Source organism: Chlamydotis macqueenii, chromosome 5 (assembly GCF_036417535.1).
Source record: "Chlamydotis macqueenii isolate bChlMac1 chromosome 5, bChlMac1.mat, whole genome shotgun sequence".
NCBI classification, from domain to species: domain Eukaryota; kingdom Metazoa; phylum Chordata; class Aves; order Otidiformes; family Otididae; genus Chlamydotis; species Chlamydotis macqueenii.
The window spans coordinates 32,990,035-33,016,319 of record NC_141560.1 but is presented as its reverse complement, the minus strand read 5'-3'; the positions used below and the strand labels follow the sequence as shown (position 1 = coordinate 33,016,319).

The 26,285-nt window shown below is 36.8% G+C and overlaps 1 protein-coding gene across 3 annotated transcripts in view; it reads right to left on the bottom strand.

Moving 5' to 3' along the window:
- The window catches only part of STXBP6 (syntaxin binding protein 6), a 117,225-nt gene that overhangs the window by 32,490 nt on the left and 58,450 nt on the right, over window positions 1-26,285 (bottom strand). The window contains exon 2 of one of the 3 annotated variants that reach the window (XM_086748710.1): window positions 3,779-3,840. The exons of the other annotated variants lie outside the window; for them this stretch is intronic. The gene's annotated coding sequence lies outside the window, so the exon portion shown is untranslated. The remainder of the gene's footprint in view (window positions 1-3,778; window positions 3,841-26,285) is intronic. 3 annotated transcript variants of the gene reach the window in all.

Below are 26,285 nucleotides of genomic sequence, written 5' to 3'. Positions count from 1 at the left end.
CAACACGGACCCCTGAGGGACGCCACTGGTGACCGGTCTCCACTTGGACATTGAGCCGTTGACCACCGCTCTCTGAGTGCGGCCATCCAGCCAACTCCTTATCCACCGAGTGGTCCATCCATCAAACCCATGTCTCTCTAGTTTAGAGAGAAGGATGTCATGCAGGACAGTGTCAAAAGCTTTGCACAAGTTATTTGCTATTCTGACCCACATCATTCCAAAACAAAAGTCAAGAAAGGAAGATTTATCTCTATTCCTCTAACATGAAGAGCATTCCTTTCTGTCACAAGAACAACCTTACAATTGGTTTTGCCCACATGTCAAAATCTTACTCTCCCTGTTTTCTTCCCAGGGTGAGGAAATGGGGACTAGGCAGGGGAAAGGACACCAAACACATCCCTCAACGCTTATGATAGTAGAAGCTTGTATTATTGCTGTTCTGCAATGCTCCAAGGTAGTTCAAGCTACTACTGTTCAGGCCAGATAGTCCTATAAGCAAAGTATTGTCCTGACAAGCAACTTCAGAATTTCCCAAAGCATCTTTGCAAAAATCAGACAAATGAAGCTGAGGATTAAGTAAGATGGAACAAATTGGTACATTCTGACCTATTTAGGTGTTAAAGAATAAGGATCAGATACATGAAACTGCCTTACTATATCATGTGGATTTCAGGAAAACTATTTCCAGTCTGCTTCACATGATCATTGTGAACTTTTCTGTCTATCAACTCCAGCTTTGAATTTGAACATCAAAACTGGTAGTATTTAATGTTTTCTCACAGCAGTTTCAACTAAACACTGACTTAATGAGGAGTTTAAATTAAATTCTAGAACTTTGAGCCTTCCCACTGTGGTTGTCCAACTGCTACCTCCTGCAGCCTTCAAACTGCCATGGTTCTTAGACTTCAGGTATCTATAATATAAAGAGATGCTCTGAGAAGACAGCGCTAAGAAAAACCCAGACTTAATGTTACCACCTCCAGGTATGTTTGGAGTGGAAGACAGCTATCCACACCAAAAATAAACAAAAGTAGCTAAAACCAGGGCAAGTTTAAATCCCCACTTGCTGGTCAAGGCTTGCCAGGTGTCAAAATGGCTGATAAGTTGAGGCTTGACTTCTCAGAATTGTGTTTCTTCTAGTTGGAGATGTCCCTGCTCCTTGCAGGGAGGCTGGACTAAATGACCTTTACAGGTCCCTTCCAACCCAAACTATTCTATGATTTCCTACTTTTGCGCATATTTCCTCTTTCCTTCCTTCACCATCTGAAATCTAAGGAGCTGAAAGCAGGGAGAAGTTGCACAGTTCTCACCTTCTCCACTCACCAAACAGGACAAGGGAATGTCAATGGCCCCAAATACACAGTGGTTTAATTCAGAATTAATTCCTTCTGTTTCCTTAGGCACAGCATTAATTGGAATATGAAGAAAAAAGAAAGCTTTCAGATACAACAGAGGCAAACTACTCCTAAGTCTGCACACATACTGTTTTTCACAGGGCCCTTCCCAATAGTTCAAATAACAATTTGAATCATCTGTCAGCTTAAATAAGCATCTACAACATCACTGTCAAGTTGTCAGCCTTACTCTCACTACTTTTCAGACAAAAATTCATTAATTGTGTATCTTTTAATTAAGATTTATTCATATATTGTTCAAAATATAGTTGTTTAAGTAATATTTTTTATTTCTACATACAAGTTATCTTTATCTGCTGAACAGTAAACTAAAAAATCAAACAGTAAAAACATCAGTTACCCTGGAAATACAGACTGTTAAGGTATGTGGTATCTTCCCAAAATGAAAGTCTAGACAAAATAGTTTTCTAATGTCATAGAATGGTTAGAGTTAGAAGGGACCTTCAAAGGTCATCTAGTCCAACCCTCCTGCAAGGAGCAGGGACATCCCTGACTAGATCAGGTTGCTCAGAGCCCCATCCAGCCTGGCCTTGAATGTATCCAGGGATGGGGCTTCCACCACCTCTCTGGGCAACCTGTTCCAGTGTTCTACAACTCACACTGTAAAAATTTTTTTCCTAATATCCAATCTAAATCTGCCTCCCTCTATTTTAAAACCATTACCCCTAGTCCTATCACAACAGGCCCTACTGAACAGCCTCTCCCCATCTTTCCTATAGGCCCCCTTGAGGTACTGGAAGACCACTATAAAGTCTTCCCAGAGCCTCCTCTTCTCCAGGCTGAACAGCCCCAACTCTCTCAGCCTGTCCTCATAGGAGAGGTGCTCCAGCCCTCTGATCATCTTCATGGCCCTCCTCTGAACCTTCTCCAATTGGTCCATGTCTTCAAATTAAAAAAGCAAACAAAACCACCAAAAAGCCACACACACACAAAAAAAAATTGTTTTGGATTGCAATGAACAAACTTTTTTTTTCCTATGTGTAAGACATCATAAAGTGCTATAAGCCTGAAACGAGAGCCTGTATGTTTTCCAAACATACAACTGAGTGCACTAATAACAAATTGCTGCTTAAAGGCTGAGTGCATTGCCTTTCAGTTTTGCACCTAGTTTTCTGTTATATTTACTTTCACAGAACCATGTAAATACATATCCTTAAAAATAGTTTTTATGCCTATTCAAGCACTTTAAGCCTATATCATACCATATGCATTACAGTCTTTATAGGTTCTTGACAGACACATTTTTCATTCCTATCAAATTTTTAAAGCTAGACAGATACAAGTACTGCAATTATAAATTAATAGCCTGTTTAAGTTATTCTTCCTATACTACAGCAATATAGTTTAAGATATTGATACCAAAGCAAATGCTTTTTATATTGGCACAGTTATATAGACAAATGCAGTAAGCAGTGGGAAGAATGGAAGACTTCATTTTGTAGTTGGAGAGAAAGCTTCTCCTTAATTGCAAATATTTGGAAAGGAATCTTATTAAACACATATTCACTTCCAGAATGACGACTAAACTTCCAGGTTTTGTTTGAATTGTCTTTTACTACTCCATATTGTAAAGCAGCCAAGTTTCAAACTTTTCCCACCTCCTTTTTCCTGCATACAGATAGTCAGCTGCATTTGTAGACTCTTGATATATTTCTAGTCAAATATAGCAAATTTGAGTTGTGTATACATTTTAAATTAAGATCTAGTTGAGAGGACAGGATGGTGCTCTGACCGATCTACCAAGGCACGGTTGCTGCAGGGAAGGTAATAGGTAATCCAGTCAGCTCCCAGGGAAGAGGGATGACTTCCTCACAACCCAGGGACCAAAGTCTTCATCAGGGACCTCTCAACCAGTGCAGGGCTCCTGCTGATCCTGACCTAGAGCATTTCATATTAGTATTTCAACTTGTCCTGGAACGGTAGAGCCTCACCTCTTAACTGAAAACTATCTGATGACTGAGAATTTCAGCCCACCACAGCACGTGCCCTTTATTAGTCTGGATCATCTACAGCTTCAATCATCTTAGCTCTCTTTTCCTTAAAAGGAGGCAGCATCCTACACAGACTTTGCTGAACAGGATACTTTTAATAGCCTTGTAAGCATTTACACATACTTCAGAAAATCCCACTTCAATCTAGTTTAAAAATCAAGGCTCAAGATGAAGGTCACAGTGAATATCTGTCTGGGTGGCTCGAGATATTCCTTTTATCACACTCTGGTCACTTCAGTGCTTGCAACTATGGAGAACCAGTTAAAATCAATACCATGAAAGTACTTCTACTCTTAGTAAGTGGAATTTGGCGTAATTCCCATACAAGTTAACAGATGTGCATCCGCATGTAGAGAGTACACTAGGAATTACCTCAGCAGCCTGAAAACAATGTTTGAACTTCACAGCAAGTGTCCTGAGGGCAGGAAGAGGCTCTGGAAAATTAAAGTTCAAATTCATTACTCAGTAACTCACACAAAACGTACAGTATTAAGAAATAGTTCTCCATTTATAAGTTTGCTTAGACAACTTGACAGGCTTCAGGTTCTGGAACAAATTGGCCAACGACTTTTACGATCCTACAGTCTAAGAGGACCCTGTTATAACAGGGTAGAGTGTTTACAGGTGCTTTTAAAAAAAGTGTGACTTATAAAACTGTACTCTTTTCTTAATTTTATACTGAATCAAGGACCTAAAACATGGCAGATGAGACTATTACTAAAGAAAATACTTTGTACATAGTAGATACCAGAAAGGACTCTGTTACATCTGTTCAATGCAAAATCCCTAGCTTTTGCTGTACAATGGCCTAAGTCAGAAGAGCAGTGGGCAAATTATTCCATATTCTTATCACTCAGATGGACACAATTCTACAAAAACCTTCACTTTCACATGTGGCATGATAACATCCACATCCCAACATAAGCAACTAAAAAAGGCTAGTAGACTTTAACCACTTCAGATTACTAAGAAATTAAAAACCAAACTCACACACAAACCAAACCAAAACAACAACAACAACAAAAATCCAGAAACACATTTGTGGGGAAGTACAGGGGGTGACTACAGGAGAGGCCAAGCAGAAAGAAGAACAAGTAAGTGGGCCAACTGCTGCAATCCCAAGTAATCATGACACATTATTTTAACTGAAGTCAGTTACTTAAATCCTGCCCATTCAACACCACCACAAAACAAAACACTATCTCAGACTCTAAAGTACTCTTTTCACAGTATATAACTCACAACATGTTTACTCAGCAGAAGTCAGATACCCAGTCTTTCTTGCGTCTTACCATTGGAAGTGTAATCATTACTATGAAGTTTTTACACACTGACTTTTTTTTTTTCCTGTCTGAATTATTTTCTGCAGACAACTAAAATTAAATTCAGCAAGCAACATATACATTTCAGGTAGCACTTAGCCTGAGATGTAGGAGAGAAAAAAAATAATCTCTAAAGTATGTATATTCTGAATATTTTGAACTCTATTTAAGTTCACAAATACCAGTACTACTATTATTAGATCTAGGAGAATGCTCACGTTATGTGAGGAAATTTTACATATCAGCAGGTTCCATCTCTATCCTATGTATCCAGTAGTAATCCAGCCAGTAATTTTATTTCATATATGTATGAACAGACTTATGAAATGCAATCTTGCCCCCCAATTTTTTAACTGCTTTTAAAAGTGTGAATGAAACTAATTTTTGACACCAATCTTCAAAAATTTACATATTAAACACTAGCAATACAGTTTAGAGGTAAGATCTAAAACCTCCACAAGACCGAAATCTGTGCAGCGTTTTATGGTCAGCTGAGCAGATAGCATCCTTGTCACCTTTCCAAAGCCCAAAAAGCTTTGGGAAATCAATTCTCTGCCCATCTGCAACCAAGGGTTTTCAATAGTTGCTCTTGCACACTAAGTCCTCTTTTTTCAATGGCATCAACGAACAAGTATTTTTGACATAAACTACAAAATAAACAGATATTTTCTTAAACCTTCACAAATACTCCCTACAGCTTCAATTACCTGAAGAGACACAGTATGGTCTCTCGCCAGAATGTTCACTACCATTTCCATGTGCTGTTCAACAACAGCATTTCAGGGTCAGAAGTCACCTCCACTTATCTTTAAGCCAATCCAGTTTGCAAAGCACTTGAGAACACGAGATGGAAGGTAACATGTGAGTAACATTTAAAATTTTTAAATCATTAAGAATATGAATAGTGATTTGAAAACCAAGTGAAATTGAGACCCTAACAAGACTAACTTAAAAAGTGCTAAAAATATCAATTTTACAGAAGCGTCTTGCTGAACTGGGATCCAGCACTTGGGTTGTGGATCTACCCTCCATCCTTTTCCACTATGCTTTATCCTCCTGCTCTATTTTAAACATGTACAATGATAGCATTTATCCAACTGGCTTTTTTTCTTTCAGCTATTGATTTATTGCAGATACCCACTAAGCTTGTTTCACTTCATGAACAAGATGCAGGTAGTTAAAAGTGTCTAGTAACTAGTATATGTGTACTTTGGTACTTTTACTATATATACTTATATACAGACTGACATCAAAAGGCCCTATCACAATAAACCAAGAGCAAACAGCCATAGACAACACCAGAAGAATGAGAGCAACAAACACTGAACATTTGGTTACAAATCTAAAAAAAAAGCTGGAAAAATAAACATTAAGAAAAAAAAACATAACAGACTACTTATGCAATAAATAGTTATATTTTGGTTCCTTTTCTCTTTAAACAGTAAAAACAGGGGGAAAGAAAAAAAAGTCTAATTCAATTCCCCTCTCCCTGTCTGCACTCTCCAAAATAATCAACATGATCCTGTTCTCACTGATGGCACACTCATTAAGGCAGCGTGATTTTTGTGGGAAAGAAATCATTAGCTACTCAAAACCTACAAGAGTAGGTCTGTGAATCAGACAATGTACGTATCTTCTGTTATCACACTAAAAGGTTGTAAAGAGAGAGTGAAATAAGAGTATTTATGGTATGAACTGAGGAAAAGCAGCCTTCTACTACTGGTATGGAAACAAACAAAAAAAGCCCCCACAACAAACTCTGGGACTCTTGTCTATTTGTTATTTGTGTATTTGTTAATACATAGACAATTTATATTAAACATATATTCAAGCATAATTTGAAATGGTTACTTCATAACACTTACTGAAATTAACAGCAAAGCAAATGTGTACTTGACATTATGAGAAATAATTTTTGAGAACTCTGGGATTACAGCACACCACTATTGCACCTGAATTGGTGAACTGCTCAGCAGGACCATATGAATGACACTTTTTTTTTTTTTTTTTTAAACATAGCAACTATCAGTTGCTGATAAATTTTATCAGTATCCTCAGAAAAGCAAAACAAATGCAGAAAGACCTTTGGCAATATACTTCAACTATGTAACGACACAATTTCTGAAGTGTTGAACACATTATTGAATCTGAGTACCTTGGCTTCACAGATTTTACCCATTTTGTAAACAGCTACTCATTCTTCTTAATATTTGGATGCTAGGTATGTCACAGATTAAACATATCCAGTAGAAATATATGCCTCATTAGACTCTGTAGAAACACGTTTGCACTGTAAGAAAAGTTTTCATTCTATATTCTACGTTACAAATTTCCCACCTGCGGTAGACTAGATTTTATTGAACGTGCTGCAGACAGCATTCAGTTACTATATGTAGTATCTTAAGTTATCTGACACACAAAATTCAGCATACAATTCCTTTTATTAACACAAGATTTCACTCTAAGGGACTAGATCAGAAATTAAAGAGTAAATACTCGGTATCTGAGTTATTACTACTATTCTTATTACCAAAGTCCTCTGCAAAGCATTGAATCTCAGAGCACCTCTGTAAAGTGTGCTTTTTTTAACTCAAATAGTTTTATTAAAACAAAACTACTCTCATCTGCCATTGCACAATCTTGCAAAGGCAGGACTGAAAATTTGACTTAAATGATAGTTTTCTCATATTTACTGTTCTTTGGGAAAACTCTCAAAAGCACCAGTTATCTTTCTTTACCAAGAACAAGTCTACCATTTCAAACCATGGAGCTTTCTTGGCCTCTAAAGAAGAAAAAAAAAAACAGAAACTCATAAAACTTTCCTGTAGAGAGTAAAACAAACAGGGTTAACAGTCAGAGAGAGGAAAACACAAACACCGTTAGCAAATAATTTTTCTGTCTTTTATTTTTCCAACTTAATTACTCTCCTTAAATGAGACCACAGCAATCAAGGAGCAACATACACCTCCTTGAACAGTAATTTTAAAAGGTACTCCACCAAAGAAAGATCCATCAGAGCACATTTTGTGGTAGGAGAGAATTGTGCATAGGTAGGTCTCACTTTGATATGCAATTAGGGAAGTCCTTCAGCTGTCCCCTAACAGCTTCCATATCCTTAAGCACAAGCTTAAGGTGAAGACCACCTCTGTAAATTGGAAGTTTACCTGAGTCATGTCTTCAAAACTTCACATACGAGGCTAACTTTCCAAAGTCACATGTAGAAGTGATTTATGATGATGTACTTAACAACCAAGTATTTTGAAAATGTATTTTGAAAAGGCACATTCTCAGACTGCTCAATTGAACAAAAGCTCAATATCTAAAATAATAGTTACAAGATATCACAGTAAAATGAATGCTACAGAAATACCCAATATGTTGTCAGAAAAGCCAAAAGCTGCTGTGGCGGATGTGCGGCTTTCTCCAGATTTCTTCCATGAACTCTCTCTGCAAGTCAGTTACAAGACATTTTTCAAGTGTCTGTGCTTCCCTATAACTAGTTACAAGAAACCTCAGAGAAATTATTTGCAGTTCTGTTCATCAGCCATTTTCCTGACTTAAAAGGCTTTCAGCAGGTTCATTAAATCTGCTAGATTAAATCTACGTTATTTAATATCGTATAGTATAATGAGCAGCAGGTGATCAAATTGGTATTCATTCAATCCGCTATTTCCATTTCCTAAGGGGTTCACTGAAATAGATAATTTCCAGTCAGAAAAACACAACTAAAAAGAAACTAGATAATAAAGTTTACCTTATTATTTACCATGCAGCATTTGGGTATGTCTAACTAAACTGCCTTCCTCATTATGTCTGTGTGTGGGCATGTGTACAAAGGTGAGACTAAACATCTCAAGTACGTGCCACCAGCTTTTTTTCCTCGCTAGCTGTTTTTTCAGTTCGCATCCTCTTCCATTTGAGGGAGGCCAGTTAATTTCTGTATCTTAAAATGTATAGCTCCTTATGTTACAGAATTAATTACTGCTATTTCATAGGCATACTTCTTACAGAAATATACTCCAGATAGTCCTTATAGGTCCCAAATGTTCTTCCCAGTGATGTCGAAGACTGTGCTCTTCTCCTTTAGTCATAACTCAATTAAATGAAGTTTGGCTTCAGATTTAATCTCTCAGCAGTGAAGCTATGAAAACCTAACCTGAATGTGCCCCTGGCTATTACTTAACACACGAAATTTCAAACCAAAGAAAAACTTGGAAACAAGTTTAAGATACCATTGATGACTCATGCTTAATGAGGAAAAATTGATACCTTATAGACATAAAAATGTCTCAAAAAAATCTAGAAATAGAATTCTTACACATCTTAAATACAAATATAGTATCTTAAAACCCTTTTAATGATTTACTATGCTAATGGAGAATTTTTAGTAATATTTTACTGCTTATAGTAGCTTTTGCTTTGTGAAAATTTTTCCTCTGAAAAATGATCTATACTGCCTGTGCTACAAAAATAATTTTCTTCATGAATTTTTTTAGAGCACAAAAAATGAGAAGCTCAACTTTACTTCTTTGAGCGTTGTAGATCCTGACAGCAAGAGGTCTTTGCAGCTGACTGTCTGTACACCAGTCTTATTTTTCTACTGTACCATACACACTGTACTGTGCTATTATGGACAACATCCTTTTCATTACATTTCACAAAACCAAACAAAAACAACTGCTGATACTCCACACCAATACTCCCTCAAAAGAAAAGCTCATTACCACCTTAGAGACATGTTATTAGTTATAATTGAAAAAAACTGTGTCCAGTAATTGCAATGACCACGAGGCAATGTGTTTACTAAGCATTAGGACCATAATTTCCTTTACATTGCTATCAAATAGGATCATTGAAAACCACACAATGTGAGTACATTTCACATTAATATTTTTACATTCTACAACCAACAGGAATCAGTTTGCTTCTCAGCAGAGTAAGAGTTTGCCAGTAGTTCAGTTGGGATGTGTCTATGTTTGACCTGCCTGAGGAGACAACTGTTTCCAAAGAAAAACAGAACACAGGAAATAGCCCACTGGTAAGAGTACTAAACCCACCTAAACAGATTAAAACAACGTCTTTTATACTTTTGTTATTTTACATACTGTTGTCACTATGTTGCTCCCCTTCGTACTTTGTGAGGAAAAAAACCCACGCAAAACAAACCAAACCAAAAAAAAAAAAACCACAAAAAAACCAAAAAACTCAAAAAAACCCCAAATAAGAACCCTAGAAAAAAAAACCTAATCAAAGCCAAACAACAACCCACAACTATTTTCTCTTCTTTAGCCTGGCTTGTAATGAAAGTGCTTTTCAGGTTAATAGACACTCACTAAAGCCTTCTAAAGCATTGTGATCCTACTGAAATGGATATAGAGCAGAGCAGGAAAATTAACAGACCCAAAGGCCAGGAAATAATTTTTTGACACATTAAGTAACACATTAAAAGGCCAGACCTAAAGGTATAGCTGAAATATGAAGTGAAGTCAAAAGAGAAAAGAGACTGCAGTTTGGAAACATTTTAAAGTTTAACTTTGGGTCCCAGGTCAATACTAAAGTGTTATTTAGTCTGTATAGACTGCACTAATTTTGTTCATCATCTGTAAATGCCAACAACAGAAGCTACTGCAGATGTACATTCCAACTTTCCCCTACCAAGTACCAATTATCATCAAACCATAAAGCGCCCAAACAAACCAAAAAACAAAGGCAAAAAAAAAAGAATCATTAAAATACAAGGACCTTCAAAAGTAAAAATCTCACTAACATCGTAAATAAGTTAAATAGAAACTCAAATAATTGATTAAAAAAAACAAGTCAGAACTTTCAAAAATTGATTTTTATACTGTATTTTAGTGCTCACCATTCAATTTAAGACAAATAGGAGGCATTCAGTAGTACAGCACCCAAGTGCTATAGTATGTACTTCACTCAACTGCCAAATACAGTTTTGATACTGTCTAGATTTTACTGATATGTCATTTTTTTCTGAAAGATTAAAAACAGTCACCCTCTCCCTTCTCCAATAAGATACAACTACAGAAGTCCTCCTTCCCAGGGCAAGAAAATATGCATGATTGTCAACACAGACTAAAATACAAGACCTTGGCTTTTTTAGAGGTTGAATGATGGAATCAAGAGATAATTAGTGAAGTGTACACCTTAAGAACCGCATAAGAAGACATCGACATCTACATTTTATGAACTGAGTTGGCTTTTTGAAGGGTTATTAATCATCCCTACACAGGGCCAATTGAGCTAATGACTCAAGTCCTCTCAGTTGAGCTCTATGGACAGGGAATGCATACTAATGCCTGGTTTGAAAAAGATCAGCAGATCAGTGCTTGAATACTATCTCATCTAAGCTTGGTCTGCTGTGATACACTTAACAGAAAACAGAAAAAGACAAAACCTCTTCCTCAAAAAAAAGTATAAAATGCACCATAACTGTTAACATCTAGCCTATGCATCTGCTTTGCAAAACAAAACAACAAAAACCCACCAAATTGGAAATAAAACCACATCTGTAAAAAGCACCACTGTTTGCTTTTTTTAAAAAACTATCTGAACCATAGGATTTTATCTGTCCAAATAGTTAACTGTGAATTATTTGGCTGGAAGCGTGTGTTTTGCATGACTGAACTGGATTAATTTCCTACCAGAAAACAGTGATATATAAATGAACTGACAGTACACAAAGGATAAGCTAAAGGAAATTTCATACACAGAGGAAAGTATTTTCTTTAAAGCAATTTCCATAGTGGTCCCAAACACAGTACACTTACATCTGTCTTTGAGATGGAAAAAACAATTATTTTCTTTTGCAAATTGTGTATACAAGTAATGCATTTATATTTATAGCCAAATTAAAACCAGATGGAAGGAAAAAAAAATGGCTCCTCAGATCCTGATTTTTCCTCTAACTTCAAAAATTAAAACTAAAGATACTTTGAAGTAGACAAATACAAGTCGGAAGGATCCTGAAAGGTTTAAAAAAAAAAAAAAAACACCAAAGAAAAAGAACAGGTGTGAAACATGAAGAAAGCATAGATCACAAAAATCAAGAATCTTAAATATTTTAAATAGTCTCACTGTCTAGCCAAAGTTATACAACTAGGACACTCAATACTTTGAACTTGTGCGAGCAGGTGTGCTCCCTTAGCTTACAGTCACACTGTGATTGTTGGTATGAGATATGAGAAATATAATGGAGTGGAGCTACTTGCTGTCTTGGCAGGTGGTCGTGCAGAGGACATTAGTACTACTGCAAGCTAATTAAAAAGGAGTTATTTCCACAAACATTCACATAGCAGGAGAGGAAAAAAAATGCTATAATAGTGAAAAAAAATAGCCCTAATCCATGGTAGTATCTGGAGGAGAAATACTTCCCCAAACCAGGAGAAATACAATAGGATCACTTTAAACCGGAGGGGAAGCTAAGAAAAATCTGAGTATGAAGAAATGTTGAAAAAAATTCCAGCATCTGCATTTCACAGTATGTCTCATTACACAGTGTCTGAACATAAAAAGAACTGATACTACAAGCACCACTGTAACACCCTGCTGATTTGTTCCTACTGTTGTCACCATGTATTCACTGCACAATGCAACAAGAAGGATTTATTTTAAAATGGATGAACTGCTCATTAAATCTCTGTGTAGTTAGTTCCTCTGAGTGATTTATAGTTTCTCTGTGGTAAGAAATGAGGTGCAGATCAGGCAAATTTGGTACCTGGCAAGATTGTTAAGATGTGAAAAAACCGCAACAAATTCCGGTGGGTTTTCTATTTGAAGTTATGATCTCTAAATTCAACCACCTCTAAAGAGATGCACAAGCTGGAGTCTGACAGTACAGCTTTCTCGTCTCATGACTTTTATTGCCTCAGGACCAACTTTTTCACTCCTTTGCAGTCCATTGGAGGTAACAGGGTGGATAAAATATACCACCCTATGTGTTTTACAAAAAACTCTCTGGAAACATGCTTGATATGGAAAGCACATCTTCCAGCCAGACACCGGAAGAGTTAAAGACCAGATTAAAATAATTATTCTGACTTCTTTAAAATGGGAGTCCCTAAATGAGACTACTTACTTTTGTGTCTACAGCAATCTAGCAAGAAGGCTCTGTATGCTTGCTGCGGAAGTAATGAGATTATGGATAACTTGTGTTCACTTTCATACACCTGTTGCAACACTTAACCTAAAGCATAACAAATTAGGTCCACCCATTCCATGTACAGAAACATGCCAAATAAAACAATGTCCAACCAAGAACTAATACAGACCAGACATCACTGAAAAGTAGAGTAAGCTTCAAATACAAACTTTATTTAGACTTCCCTGTGGAATTTCCTCATAAGGGAGTTTAACCTGAGAAGGTTAAAATCTAATGCAATTTCCCTCACAGCATGATATTGTTACAATCTCGTCTCACTTCACTGCTAAATTTTGGAAAATACAATCAACAAACTTATGACTGAGTAGTGATACTTTTGGCAATACTTACTAGGAGCAAGGATAAAATCAGTTTAGTTTTATCTTGATAGAAGCTTCCCTCTCTCACTAAATGCCTTGCATTTACCAGCATCCTAGTTCTTTGTAATGTACTTGTCATTAAAAGCAAAGTTAATTCAGGACTAAAATACCTTCAAATTCAACCTCCGGGGGTGGGGGCAGAGGGGTTGAAGTCCACTGATATGAGTGACAGCCTTGGGAAACACCCAGCATGTTCACAGGGAGATTTAGCCTAGATTTAATAGCTTCCTCTTCCTCCAGAAGCTTTTTTTTTTTTTTTTTTGCTTGTTTCAATTCCATTATGAAGCTTTAAAGAAACTCCTGTTGTACACAGCACTCAGATTCCCAAAACATTTGTGATTTCATGACAGACTGCAATAACTTTGTCTAAACACGCTGGAGTTCCTCCATTGCTGTCTGCTCAGTTATACAACTCAGTCACAGAATTGGAAAAGGGCTCTCAAGGTCATCTAATTAAACCTTGTTCAAAGCAGGACAAACATTAACATTCACTGAGGTTGCTTAATGGCAAAACATAGTAAAACTAAGTGCATAACTTCACTTTCCCATAGTGACTATTTTTTTTTTCTTTTAACCAACTGGGATTTCCCCAATTTGACTTGTCACCTTTGCCTCCTAGTTTTCTACTGTATACATCTAAGAGGAATCCAGTTCTACCTTTTTTAGGACCATGAAATATTTAGGGAGTGAAAGGCTGCAATTAGATCCCCTCTAGCCTTGTCTTCTCTTTTGATCTTTTCTAAACAAAACCAGTTTCCTCAGCCTCTCCTCCTGTCATATGCAACAGCTTCCTAAATCCTTTACTTGACTCATGCTAGACTCTGAAGTTTAACAGTATATGCCTTGCACCCGAAGGCTGAAAACAAGTTTCCAAATGCAGTCCCATATGCTCAGCAGAGGAGAATAATTGCTCCTGCTGATCTGCAGGCTACGCTCCTGCTAATGGAGCTCAATACACAGTTTGTCTTCGCTGCAAGGGTAGTCCACTGATCCCTGTCCAGTCTGTCTTTCCCACAAGGCTGCTCCTGACCTAACTGGCAAGCTCCCAGCCCAAGGAGTGGATTATTCCAGCCCAGGTGCAGGACTTCACATATGTCTTGGGCAAATGTCATGAAGTTCCTGTCATCCCATTCCTCTGTCTAGAGTCAGCTTCTTAAAGTCTTATCTCCCTCCTCGCGTATTGACTACTCCACTCCAACTTGTTATCACCTGCAAACCTGAGGGAAGCATAGCACATCCTATTCTCCTCGTCATACACAAGGACATGAACTAGGATCAGCTCCAGGATTCGTCTCTGCACCATGCCACTGGCAGCTGGCTGGTTCAACTCCGAACATCTGGGAGACAGAATCACACCTTTGAGTCCTATGGTCCTCCCAGTTCTTCCCCTCACCTCGCAGTCCACCTCTCCAACCCAAATTATCCTATCTGCCTGCAAGGATGGAAAGGCAGAGCATTGAAAGCTGTGCTACCCTTCTACATGACTGTGTTCTCATTTGATAACTCAGTGATATTCGATTTACTTCAGAATTTATAAATTCAATTACAAGCATCAATACATCGATTTACTGTTGTAATGCAAAACAGTGAGCTACAGATCTTCTATCTTTTGAAGTCAATTTTATATAATACAAAATTTTTACCCTCACCAACATTCTATTTTAGCATTACTTAATTATTGAAAGCTCAGGGCCTAACAAAATCAGACCAATTATGTAACGTCAAACGTAGTGTTTAAGGACCCAGCACTGAGCAGATTTACAGATGAAATTTGATTTGCAAATTTCAATTTAAGTAATGTTTACATAAGCTTATAGTGAAAGCTTGAATGGACTCTAAAAATACATAGAAATTATATACCTATTACTCAGAAATAATTCTATTATTCAACTTAACTGCCCTCCTAGTTGGTGTCAGCATTTTTCTTCTGATCAAATTCTATATTCTCAATATTTACGTCACAGTCATTTTTAGTGTGCTGACTACTCCGTAAAAACTGCAAGCACTTTAAAGTGAAGGGATTAACCAAGAGAAAAGAACCCACAATATTTCTGTCAAATTACTCATTCCTCTACTTCTCCCCATTCAAATTTGAATTCAGATCAAGAAACAGAAGAATCTCCAAATATCAGGACTAAGAACTGGAATTTCAACATACAACTAACCAATTCCTACTTTCCTTGTATGACGTTTCTTACTATACAAGTTATATACATTTTTGTATTTGTATCTGCTTTTTAAAACATTTTTTTTTTAGCTTGGTTATTACCTTTTAGAGCTTGTGTCTTATTCTCTGCTTTACATGCCCCTAAATCAGACAATTCCCATCCTGAAAGGAAAGCTCCTATGTCTAATCTGACATTGTATGCATAGCAGAGCATTTGCTTGATTCTCCTGTTCTCTAATACACAGTATTAATATATTCTATTATTCTAAGCCTCATTGCTTGTAAATTTGCTCTTAATAGCTTCTTCCCACAGCATAGCTTAGAGCAAACAATCACCATGAGTGTTGGTTTGTCTGCTACCTAGTCTATGAAGGCGATCCTGTAATTACCCTGTTAGAGTCATCCATAAATACTCAGTGCTAAAAGCACTTAAATGGTGCAAAGAAGAAAATACATCTGCTGGCCTTATTGTAAATTGCTTAGTTTAAATGTATCAATGTGTTTCTCAAGGGCTTGAAACTATGTGGAAATTTGTTATTTAAGATGTGAACAGAATGGCCTTGAACCTAAACTGCAGCAGTGGCAGTAATGACTCTACAGCTTTTTCAGTTTCCTTAAGGCTTTACCCTATGTGAAATAAAATTATTTCAAAGCTTGCTGAAAGTCTTAAGCACTTTAAACTCTTATAGTAGTAGCTAGCGAGACCGATAATTAGCCACGTTCTCCTTCAAAGACAATAGTTTGCCTTTTAAAAATAAAGTCAAATATAAAATTATTTTATAAAAATTATACTAAAGATGCAGTTGTATTTGTTAAATTATTAATAGCTGTAGAAAAACAAAATAAAGGAACTGTCCTGAGTGTTGCATTGATGAAGTGAATGAGTATCACTGCAGCATATGTACTTGTATTCAGTTTTGACAACTCAGAAAGTAAATTCTGAACATTGTTCAAAAGTTATAAAGTATCTCACTAAGACATTCTGTGAAGTATTTCTGATTGTGTTACATAAATTAAAAATGTATTTTAGAAGATACTTACAGATTTTACCATGTTCTATGCTTCTTTGTTGTGTATCTCTATACTTGAGATACTTCTAAGTGTAGAAATGTTTTTAGTCAATGATTTTCTCTTCCAGTTTTTTAGACTCTTCCAACAGTCTAAAAATAGTCTTTCCAACAGATGGCAACAAAGTAAATTGTCACTACTTTCTTCACCTCCTGTTAGTAATACTACATAATTTCATTGCAGAAATGAAAATGGAGCTAGATGGATCCTTCTCAGTATTGCTGTTAGACTGATCAGTTATAGACAAACTAACTTCCTTACAGACAAGCACTAACCTATTCAATCAAAATCCACTATAGAATAAAATCCAAACCTGTTGAATTGCATGTTTCTTTGCAAGTTACTGAATGCTTAGTTGACTTTGAGGGGAAACAAAAAGGTATGTGAGAATTATTTCTCGGCTGCGTTCCGTGAAGTTCTTAAAGGACTAAAAATGGATAAAGCAAGATGCTGAGCAGTGAAATGAATTCTGCAGAAGTCTGAAGTGTACTGGTATAAGCAAGTGAAAGTCTCTTTCATTTTGAATCAAAGGTTATTTACTTTACTGGGCTCAGCTGTACCCGGTTTCAGGAAGTGGTGCTGGGAAATTCAAGATTGCAGCCCATATATCACTGTTTCTCAATACTTAACTGAACTGCACGTTTGTATTACATGCCACTACTGTCTGCAGAGTTCAGGTTTGTAACACTTCCCTTTCCTATCAGAGTTCTGAGACAATGACATGACAAGCTTCTTAAGTCAAGATAAAAGGAGAACATGACAATAAGTTTTGGCACAATCTATTTTCCCTTAACAGCTCTCTTCCGTGCCATTTCACAGCCAGCCATCCCCAGTCATCAAGAGACAACTGTATCAGAGCTTCACAACTTTGGCTGATGTTTCAGGAGGAAAACTGTTCCAAGCCACTGTCTTACACAAGTGGCCTAAGGCTAATATTTCAGTTGGCTGTATAAATTGAGGAACATTTCAACATGCATTGTCAAACTGTGTCCTGATTCAATAATAAGTAACTACTTTGATTTGCTCAGCCTGTAATAACTTGCTACATACTATCAAGACCCGTTTTACTATTGTGGTTTACAATTTGTGGTTGGTTCTCTAATGCTAAGTATCAATTTTTATACAAAAAAGCTCTAAATAATGAGTCGCGTTAATGTTTTCCTTCCCTGAGATAATCACACATTTTGAGGAGACAGCAATTCAAAGCAAGTCAAACATGGTACGTCTATAGCTGGCTTCTATCTCTGTCCTCCTCCACCCACCAAGGAGGTATACTGTGCTTCCATAACTTTTTCTTCTAGAAAAGTCAGACACAGTACTTATTAAATCCATTTGCAGTGAAAACAGTTAAACTGAATTGTTGCTAAAGAATTTCCATTATGGAAAAAATTCACTGTTTTTCCACAGAAGCAGTAAAAAGAAAAAAAAATTAATTTTCACAGATTAGTCCCCGCAAACACAAACCTTATTCACCAAACCTTTATTTTACATCGTAGAATCTTGTTGAGTAAATAAATTTAAATTTCATAAGTGTTACAAGCTGGTAACAGAATTGAAATGTAAAAAGTGTTTGAAACAAAAATGCAAAAACCTTGGTATTTAAAGAAGTTCTCTGAGCATTTAAGTTTAGTTTTAAGTTTAATACAAAAATACACAGGGTTTGCTTCAAATCATAGATTTACTTTCACAACTTCAAAGAATTTACAATAACAGCATATTGTTAACAGTTACCCTAATTCCTGCAGGTCTGACCCTGCCTCCCACTGAAACTAAGCTGGCAAATTGTTCAGAAATTTCAGAGACCCAAGCCTTTGTAAAAAATGAAAATGGAAAAGAAAAAAAGTAGTAATAACGCCATTGTATTATTTAAGCTCCTTCGGAGTGAAATTTAAGAGAAAGTTACACCACAGAAATCTCCTAGAAACACAAGTTTCAAAAATTTACCAGCATTCATGAGCTTAATTACATAAGTACACATTAATAGCAGCAGTTAGGCACAGCCACCTTAAAAACAGGGGGAGGAGGAAAGGGCAGGGGAACACCCCACCCTACAAGCTAATTCTCTTAATGAGAAATGTTACATTACTTCACAGATATCCGTTTCCATTACCTTTTCCATCTAGTAATTATTCCTGGTTAGTGACCTGTTGCAAACACTACCATTTCAGTTTATGTTCGCTCAGAACAGCATCCTGCTGCTAGGTAAGACACTTAACTAAAACCAAAGTTACTTTGCTTCTCCCCTGAAATAAATAAATAAAAGATTAAGAAATAGGACCCCTCACTTTAAGGGGTTTAATTTGCTCTCTTCCGTATTCTCACATGACCATTTGAGAAATCAAAAGAGTTAAAATTAAAAACCACTGCAGCATTCCTGTTCAAGTTCTCCCCTGCCTGGCACTTTTTCCTGTCACTGGCTTTTCAAAGAGCAACAACTTTTCTTCTAGAACTCAGTCTCTGTTGATGAAACAATAAATGGGACATCAGAATATCTGGGGATCACTGGGATACAGTAATTAGTACCTATTATCTGGCCTGCGTAACTACCACAGCAGCTGTTTATAACACTTACTGGCAAAATCTCCCATGGCACTGGTGAGGGACAATCACTGAACCTTTCCATCCTTCTCCCAAACCTGAGAAGACTGAAATGTTTTGCTTTTGCATGATCCAGAACCTTAAATCCACAAGATTACCTATCAACCTAAAAAAGTTTTTGCCAGCTAGAGAGAACGATGTACAAGCACTAAGTTGCTGCATCAGTTGGTTTAACAGTTCTTAAACAAATATATCTGTATCCCAGTTCCAAGTTTCCACAGCTGTGAAGAATACGCTATTTGAAACTAAAAGAAATGAGCACTATCCTAGAAAATTTATACTGCATAAGGACAGGTATTCAAGCACTTAATTCTTTGGCACTGCTGGAAGTGCAGAGATATGCTCCTATTAGCATGTCAGGACAGAAAATGATGGTAATGAGGCCTTCAAAAGGCTCTTCAAAAGTCAATTTAGCCTTGTCAGAGATTTACTGAATGCAGTATAATTGCAAGGACTGCTAACACAAGAAGTTTAATGTGATCCAGAAAAGCTATAGAAACTACAACATCAGGGAAAGAAAACAAAAGCATTCAGACTGAAAGGATGCAAGGACTAAAATTACTGGGGAAGGGAGCAGAGCAGCCCCATCCCATTGAAAGGGTTTTATCTTAATATCTCACTCCCCCTAGTTAAACTCAACAGCATGAAGCATAACACCAAGTACAGTAGCGATGAACAGATTGGTTAAAGAAGCTTCCCAATAGTTTACAAATGCTCAAGGATTACTGAAAATACTATGGGAACAGTAAGGCTTCTTGTTTTTAATTATAAAGAGATGTCTGATTTAGTTGTATTTTATGTGCTGAGTTAGGCCAGACCATCCCTAGAATAAAAGGTATCGAATATGACCAGCAAGGTTGTAAGAAAATAATTAGGAACAAATTAGTTTGAAGCAAATAATTGAACCACATCAATTTCTCTTAGAGAAGAGATGAAATGCATCATCAGCCAAGTGATGTTTCACAGTTACATCACCCACACACATTAGGCACTTAAAGAGTGATCTAAAAAAGGGGCAGAAACTTTTCCACCCTTCAGTGTTTGTCAAATTATCCAGACATAAGAGCTATTAATTTCATTTTAAACAGACCTTGAAGAAAGGTCATCAGTGCAGTAATAAAAGACCTTCAAGGTACACAGCTTGCTTTCTTATCCAAAGAGCACAGACACATTAGCATCATAGTTGCATAAAAACCCAGGAAAAGGGAGGATATCTGATGCAATACTTTTACTTAAGGAGGAAACAGTTCTTTACTTATATCCCACCATGAGATACAAGGATTAGAATGTGACAGGAAAAATAATAATGCCGTATACTCTCTCCAACTTACCGGATACTGCCAATCAGAAACAACATTTCTTCTGAGAAAGATGAGGATGGAGATATTATACAGCTACTTTTGCAATTAATATAACATTAAATTAGTTGATTCACTGCAATAAATATAAAAATGATGACTTGAGACCATCTACTACATTGATACTTACTAAGTCTTCAGTCAGTGGCAAACAAAGAACAATAGTCTGAGGAAATAAATCATACATTGCACATAAATCTGGTAGGGATAAATGCCTGTAAGACAGATACCATCTTTACAATGGAACACAAACAGTCATCTTAGAGAGGCCTGGGTGACCGAGCTGGAACACTTATTTGGGTGGTGAGCTGCCATTCTGTGGCTGAGAACACTGAGTAGCTTGCTAACATCTCCTTTATCTAAAGGGTTGCTGTGCCCCTCAGTTTCCTCTGAACACATATCCTAGCATACGTGACTGAGGGGGAGCCTATGCAAACTACTGTCCTAGTCTTTGGATAAAAAGCACATTTGAAGTAAATATTAAGGTAACATTAATTATTACTGCTTAGGAAAGCCCCTGCATAATATTTCAGCTTTGTGAATTTCACTTTGTTCTCTTTTTGGTTATTTACACACAGTATGTTAATTTTACTTTTAATAAATGCATAACTCATTTATGAAGATTTCATTTGATCTCACTAAACTCAAATATAGCTTTGCACAAATACATGGTATCAGTTTGTTCAGGATTTGTACCAGCACCAAGAGCTGCAGTGCAGAGAGAGCCTAGACTATGATCAGAAGCTTGGTACCTCTACGGCTTAAACCAGGTACACCTCCTCCCATCGCCTTGGCTTCCACTATGCCCCATGCTGTGGATTTCATAGTCACAGAAAGAGCCAGACTGTGAAGTGAGTAGGCTGGAACACAGGAAAAGAAAAAATATTTTTTAGTTGAATCAGTTCCTGACCTGGGTCAGTGTACGACCGCACAAACTGCAGTGCCATTGGAGAGGGAGAGAACAGCAGCTCCCAAAACTGCCAGCAAAACGTTAAGAGTGAAGACTTACGTTGAAGCACTTGCTTTGCAGTCTCCTTTCAGACCTGTTGTTTTCTGGTTTTTGTTTTGTGGGGGTTTTGGTTTTTTTTTTTTTTTATTAGTGTGTTTTTTGGGGTTCTGTTTTTAGAGGTTTTTTTGTGTTTTGTTTTTGTTTTGGGGTTGATTTTTGTTTGTTTGTTTCTGATATATCCCACAGTACATTATTGAGCTAATTCCTTATCTTCCACAACCTGGACTGTATCAGTCCCCCATTACACTGAATAAGAGCCGACTAAATACCAAGTCAACCTCAATTTGCTGGGCAGTATTCTGTGACCTATGCTTCAGAACAGGTGAGACTAGAGAGATTATAGATTGGGTTTCTTCTGTGTTTTCTAAGCTCTGGTTTGAGCTATTGCCTTCCTGTTGATTTAATGTTTGGTTCAAACTATTTCAAGAAAGAAAAGTAAAAACAACTAAAACTCTGCCACTTGAGAAAGAAGCCATGAAATTGTCAAAAATTAAAACACAGTAATTCACTTACATGAAGATAATAAACCATACTGACTAGTTTAAAATGGTTTATTGACTTGTGTTTCCTATTACACTTTTCAACCTAGTATATATGACTTGAACTATATCTTACAGCATTTAATTCATTTAAATGTTTCATCCAATGACTTTATCTGAAATTATGACAGCTTAACATATAAGATTAAAAGAGAGGACTATTTATTTCAGCAAATAGCCCAGTTGGTAGCTATCATCAAGCATACTTCCCAAAAGAACTTAATTTCTTTATTTTCAAAAATGCAATTGCTGAATAACCCTTAGTGCCATAGGACTCTATTCATTTTCCAATTCACCCACCAATATAACAACAATGTGCTACCATTAAAATAAACAGTATGTGATTTTTGTATAGGTATAACATCTCATCTATTTTTTACTGCTAGATTAGCCAGAAACTACTTTCCTTTACAAAAGCACTAACAATAGAGCATTAAAGTACACTCTCCCACGGCAGCACTGCCAGTTAGGACTTGGCCATAACTGCTACAAGCGATTACAAAATGAAACAGTAATTAAAGTCTTATAACCATTAGAACAATAAGAGCCAATGGATATATTACCAAACTCACTCAAATCATTACAGCTATAAAAAAAGTGTAAATAGTTCAGTATGTACCTGTATCAATGCCGTGGGTCATTGCTAGGGATACTCCTGTTCAGACAGGAATGGGAAAACATGGCTTTATGAAGCTGTATAAGACACTGTGTCTCACATATGCAGAAAGAGGATCCACTAAATGCATTTGATTACAAATTGGGGTAAGACAAGATAAAGCATTCTAATCTGGAAAATCAAATTAAAACACAATAATTCAGCCCAATTTGCACTTGGGGCCAAATCCTAAAATAAAATATACGAGTATAACAAGCTTTTAAAAAATTCTACATAAGCATGTCATCTATTGTAGATCAAATATTTTAACATTATCAAACAAGGCTATTATTTCAACATTTTGTTCACAAAACCAATCACTTCCAGGAAGCTGAAAATAAAACAGACCTAAGAAACAGACCTGCGCTATATTCATATTTCCTCAGACACACTGTCCTTGCTTTCCACCTGGAAGTCTTTCCTAAACATAAGCTGAAGACTTTGAAGACTTCCATGAGGTTTCCCTCACAATTTGTTGTTCAGGTGAGACTACGAGACTGAACAATGTACCAGGGCTCCAAGAACACCTGTACAGTGTGTGCACTGATCGTGCACTTGCAATTCATATAACACACTTCAGGACTTGCAATGTGTGCACCTTCATACATATTTTTCTGGAAATCACATGGAGAAACACAGGAATTCTGCTTAAGGCTGCCTGGAGTCTCCTCCCAATACCACAAAAATCTCACTCAAGTACTCCTTCACTGAGAAAGATAAAGAGCTATCGGAGTTGCATACACTTCTCTCAGTGGAGCAAATAAATACGGATTCAAAAGCCCATGGCCTGGAATGACATCACCCAGTTCAAAGTCCCTGGAATACAAACAAACTGATACTTGGCTAAATTACTTTCTCCCGTCCCCCCTCTACTTGTAGCTTGGAGAAAAAAAAAAAAAAAATCAGCCATCTCAATATCTACTTAAAGTTCCTGTAGTTCCTTTTGCATCACCAGTGCAACCAAGTTTTATGCTGAACAATTCTCAGAAAGGGTCGTATCTCGAGACTAGAAAATGCACAGTATTATAGGTAGGGTTTTGCAAGGAGGTGGCTCTTTTGTTTAGAAGATTTTCCATGAACAAATAATAAATCCTAATATCCAGGAGGAAAGATATTTACATTTTCTAATGGTTGATTTTTAAATTAGAATTTCATACTGTACCTTATCAGCATTGTCCTCAGATTAATATTACTCTGAGGGCTTTCTTTTGCCAATATAGTATACTAATCAGTCAGCTTTAATAGGAATCTCAACCTCTTCTAGTTTATTCCACCATCCTATGAAGCTCAGATTGAAGTTTAATTTTAGAAATCATACAGTAAATTCATACTGTATCCTTGGTATATTAATATTTAAAATTTAATATAGCATATACTGCACAATACTACATAAATTGCAGTTGTATAGCCCCAGACTGCAGTAAGTTGTTTTGCCATTGTTATTTAACCTATTTGTACTTATCCTTCTGTAAAGAATATATAATGAAAAGGACTTAATAACATAAGAAGCAATTGCATCTTGAAAGCTTACACAAATGTTACCAGCAGAGATCCTCTAGAATACATAATACAGATGAGACACAGCCAAGAGTGTGACCCTGTAGAGTCAAAAAATACAGCACTGCCTGAGCAGGAAATTATTAAATTTTATTCCTGCATTATGATAAAACAATGCTAATCTGCAGACTGAGGTTACAGATTACATAAGAGATCTTGATGATGAATAATTTAACATTATGGGACCACAGACATAGTATCGTTTGTTATCACAGACGGAGGTTCCGGATAACAGGATTTAGGGCTTGGAGTTTGGTTTTCTAGCGTTTCTACATAATCTGTGACTGAAAGTAAATAGTTCTGAAATTGCAGCCAAATAGGAATCAGAATAGCAGGACCTTACAGGATAACCACCTTTCAGTCTTCAAAGGAAGATTTTTCCAGACAGTGCATCAGAGTACACTGAATACCCAAGTATTTGGGGGCAGCAGCCTTCCAGTATTCATAGGACTAGGAATTACTGCTGGGAAAATGTAAGCTTCTGCTCTCCTGGAGTGCATCAAAACATTTATATGAATAAGAGGTTAAAGTTTCCTAGAACAATAAAAACAAGTGGCTTATCTAAAAAAAAAAAAAACAACCCATGATTATCCCTGTTAGCACACCTGTGGAACACTAATAACCAATTTCAAACAGAATCCAACAGAAGGTTGAGCACAACAGACACCTAACCAACTGTGTAATAACTTCAATGACGTTCTGAACAAATGCAGACATTGTATATCAGGTATAAAATAAGACTTAGCTGAACTGGATACGGTCGTATCCATCTAATTTTATGGATTACCTGTACTGTCACCAGGATACACTGGCTGCAGACAGAAGTATAGCTCTTCTCTCTTATCTCTACTCACTCTTGCCTGCATTATGCTTCCTGACACCTCACCAAACTCCTTGGACAGTACATATCAAACAACTAAAACACTGAACCTGGAAGAAAACAACATTAAATTCTTTAGAAGTTATGAATACCATTATCGACTGTACATCAAGCACTTACTGGTACACCACAAAAGACAGGAGGAAGACGACAAAGTTATTTTAGAACATCCTCTGCATTTCAAAACAATAAAAGAATCCAAAGGTGCATAGATGGAAAGGGATAACACCCATTATATCACTTAGCATTTGCTTTCAAAGTACACCAGATGTCCATAAGAATCACCTTTTACTGCTCAAATACTATGACCCCCTCCAGATTCTAGATCCTCCCAACATGGGGTTTGCATGTATCGACATATATTAGTCTAGTAAATCAATCTCTTTTTACACACCTCAGTCTGCTTGTTCAAATCATTATGGTCAACACCAAAGGGAATGTAAGCTAATTCATTACTTCTATTGTTTGTTCTTTTCACACTGTATTATAGCAGTGAAGAAAATCCTGCAGATCCTGAAATATCCAGAAATATCATCTTGATGCCTTACTTAGTCACATTTTGGATGTTCCACAGACATCATTCCCAGTGAATTATCTTCTTTGTAGCAGACTAGTTTACGCCCGCTACTCCCTTAATCCACATTCAATTTCAATAAAATAGCTAGGAACACCATTAGCTAAGTCACCAAATCTATGTGTCGTAGTTCAGCCCCAACGGGGACCAGACTACGCAGTCTCTCTCTCACTCCCCCCACTCTCCGAGAGAATAAGAGGAGATTTGACAAACAAAAGAAAACCAGGAAAAAAAAAAACCAAACACGCGGGTTGAGATTGAACAAAAAGTAAATTTAACAGTAATGACAGAAGAAAACAATAGAGTGATGGAACACAAATACAGTATAATAGCTCACAACAGATCTCCACATCCAGTCTCTTCCAACTAGCAGCACCTCCCTTCAGCACCCTCCTCACTTATATACTGAGCATGATGTCAGATGGGATGGAATAGCCCTTTGGCTAATTTGGGTAAATTAACCCCAGCTGTTAGCTAATTAGTTAACTATCCCAGCCATAGGGGCTACCAGCTTCAGTTCTCCACCCAGCTCAGGTAAATATTAACTCTATCCTGGCCAGAACCAGGACACTATGAAAGAGGTGCCCCAGAAGTTCTGAGCTTTGCTCTCTTGTGGC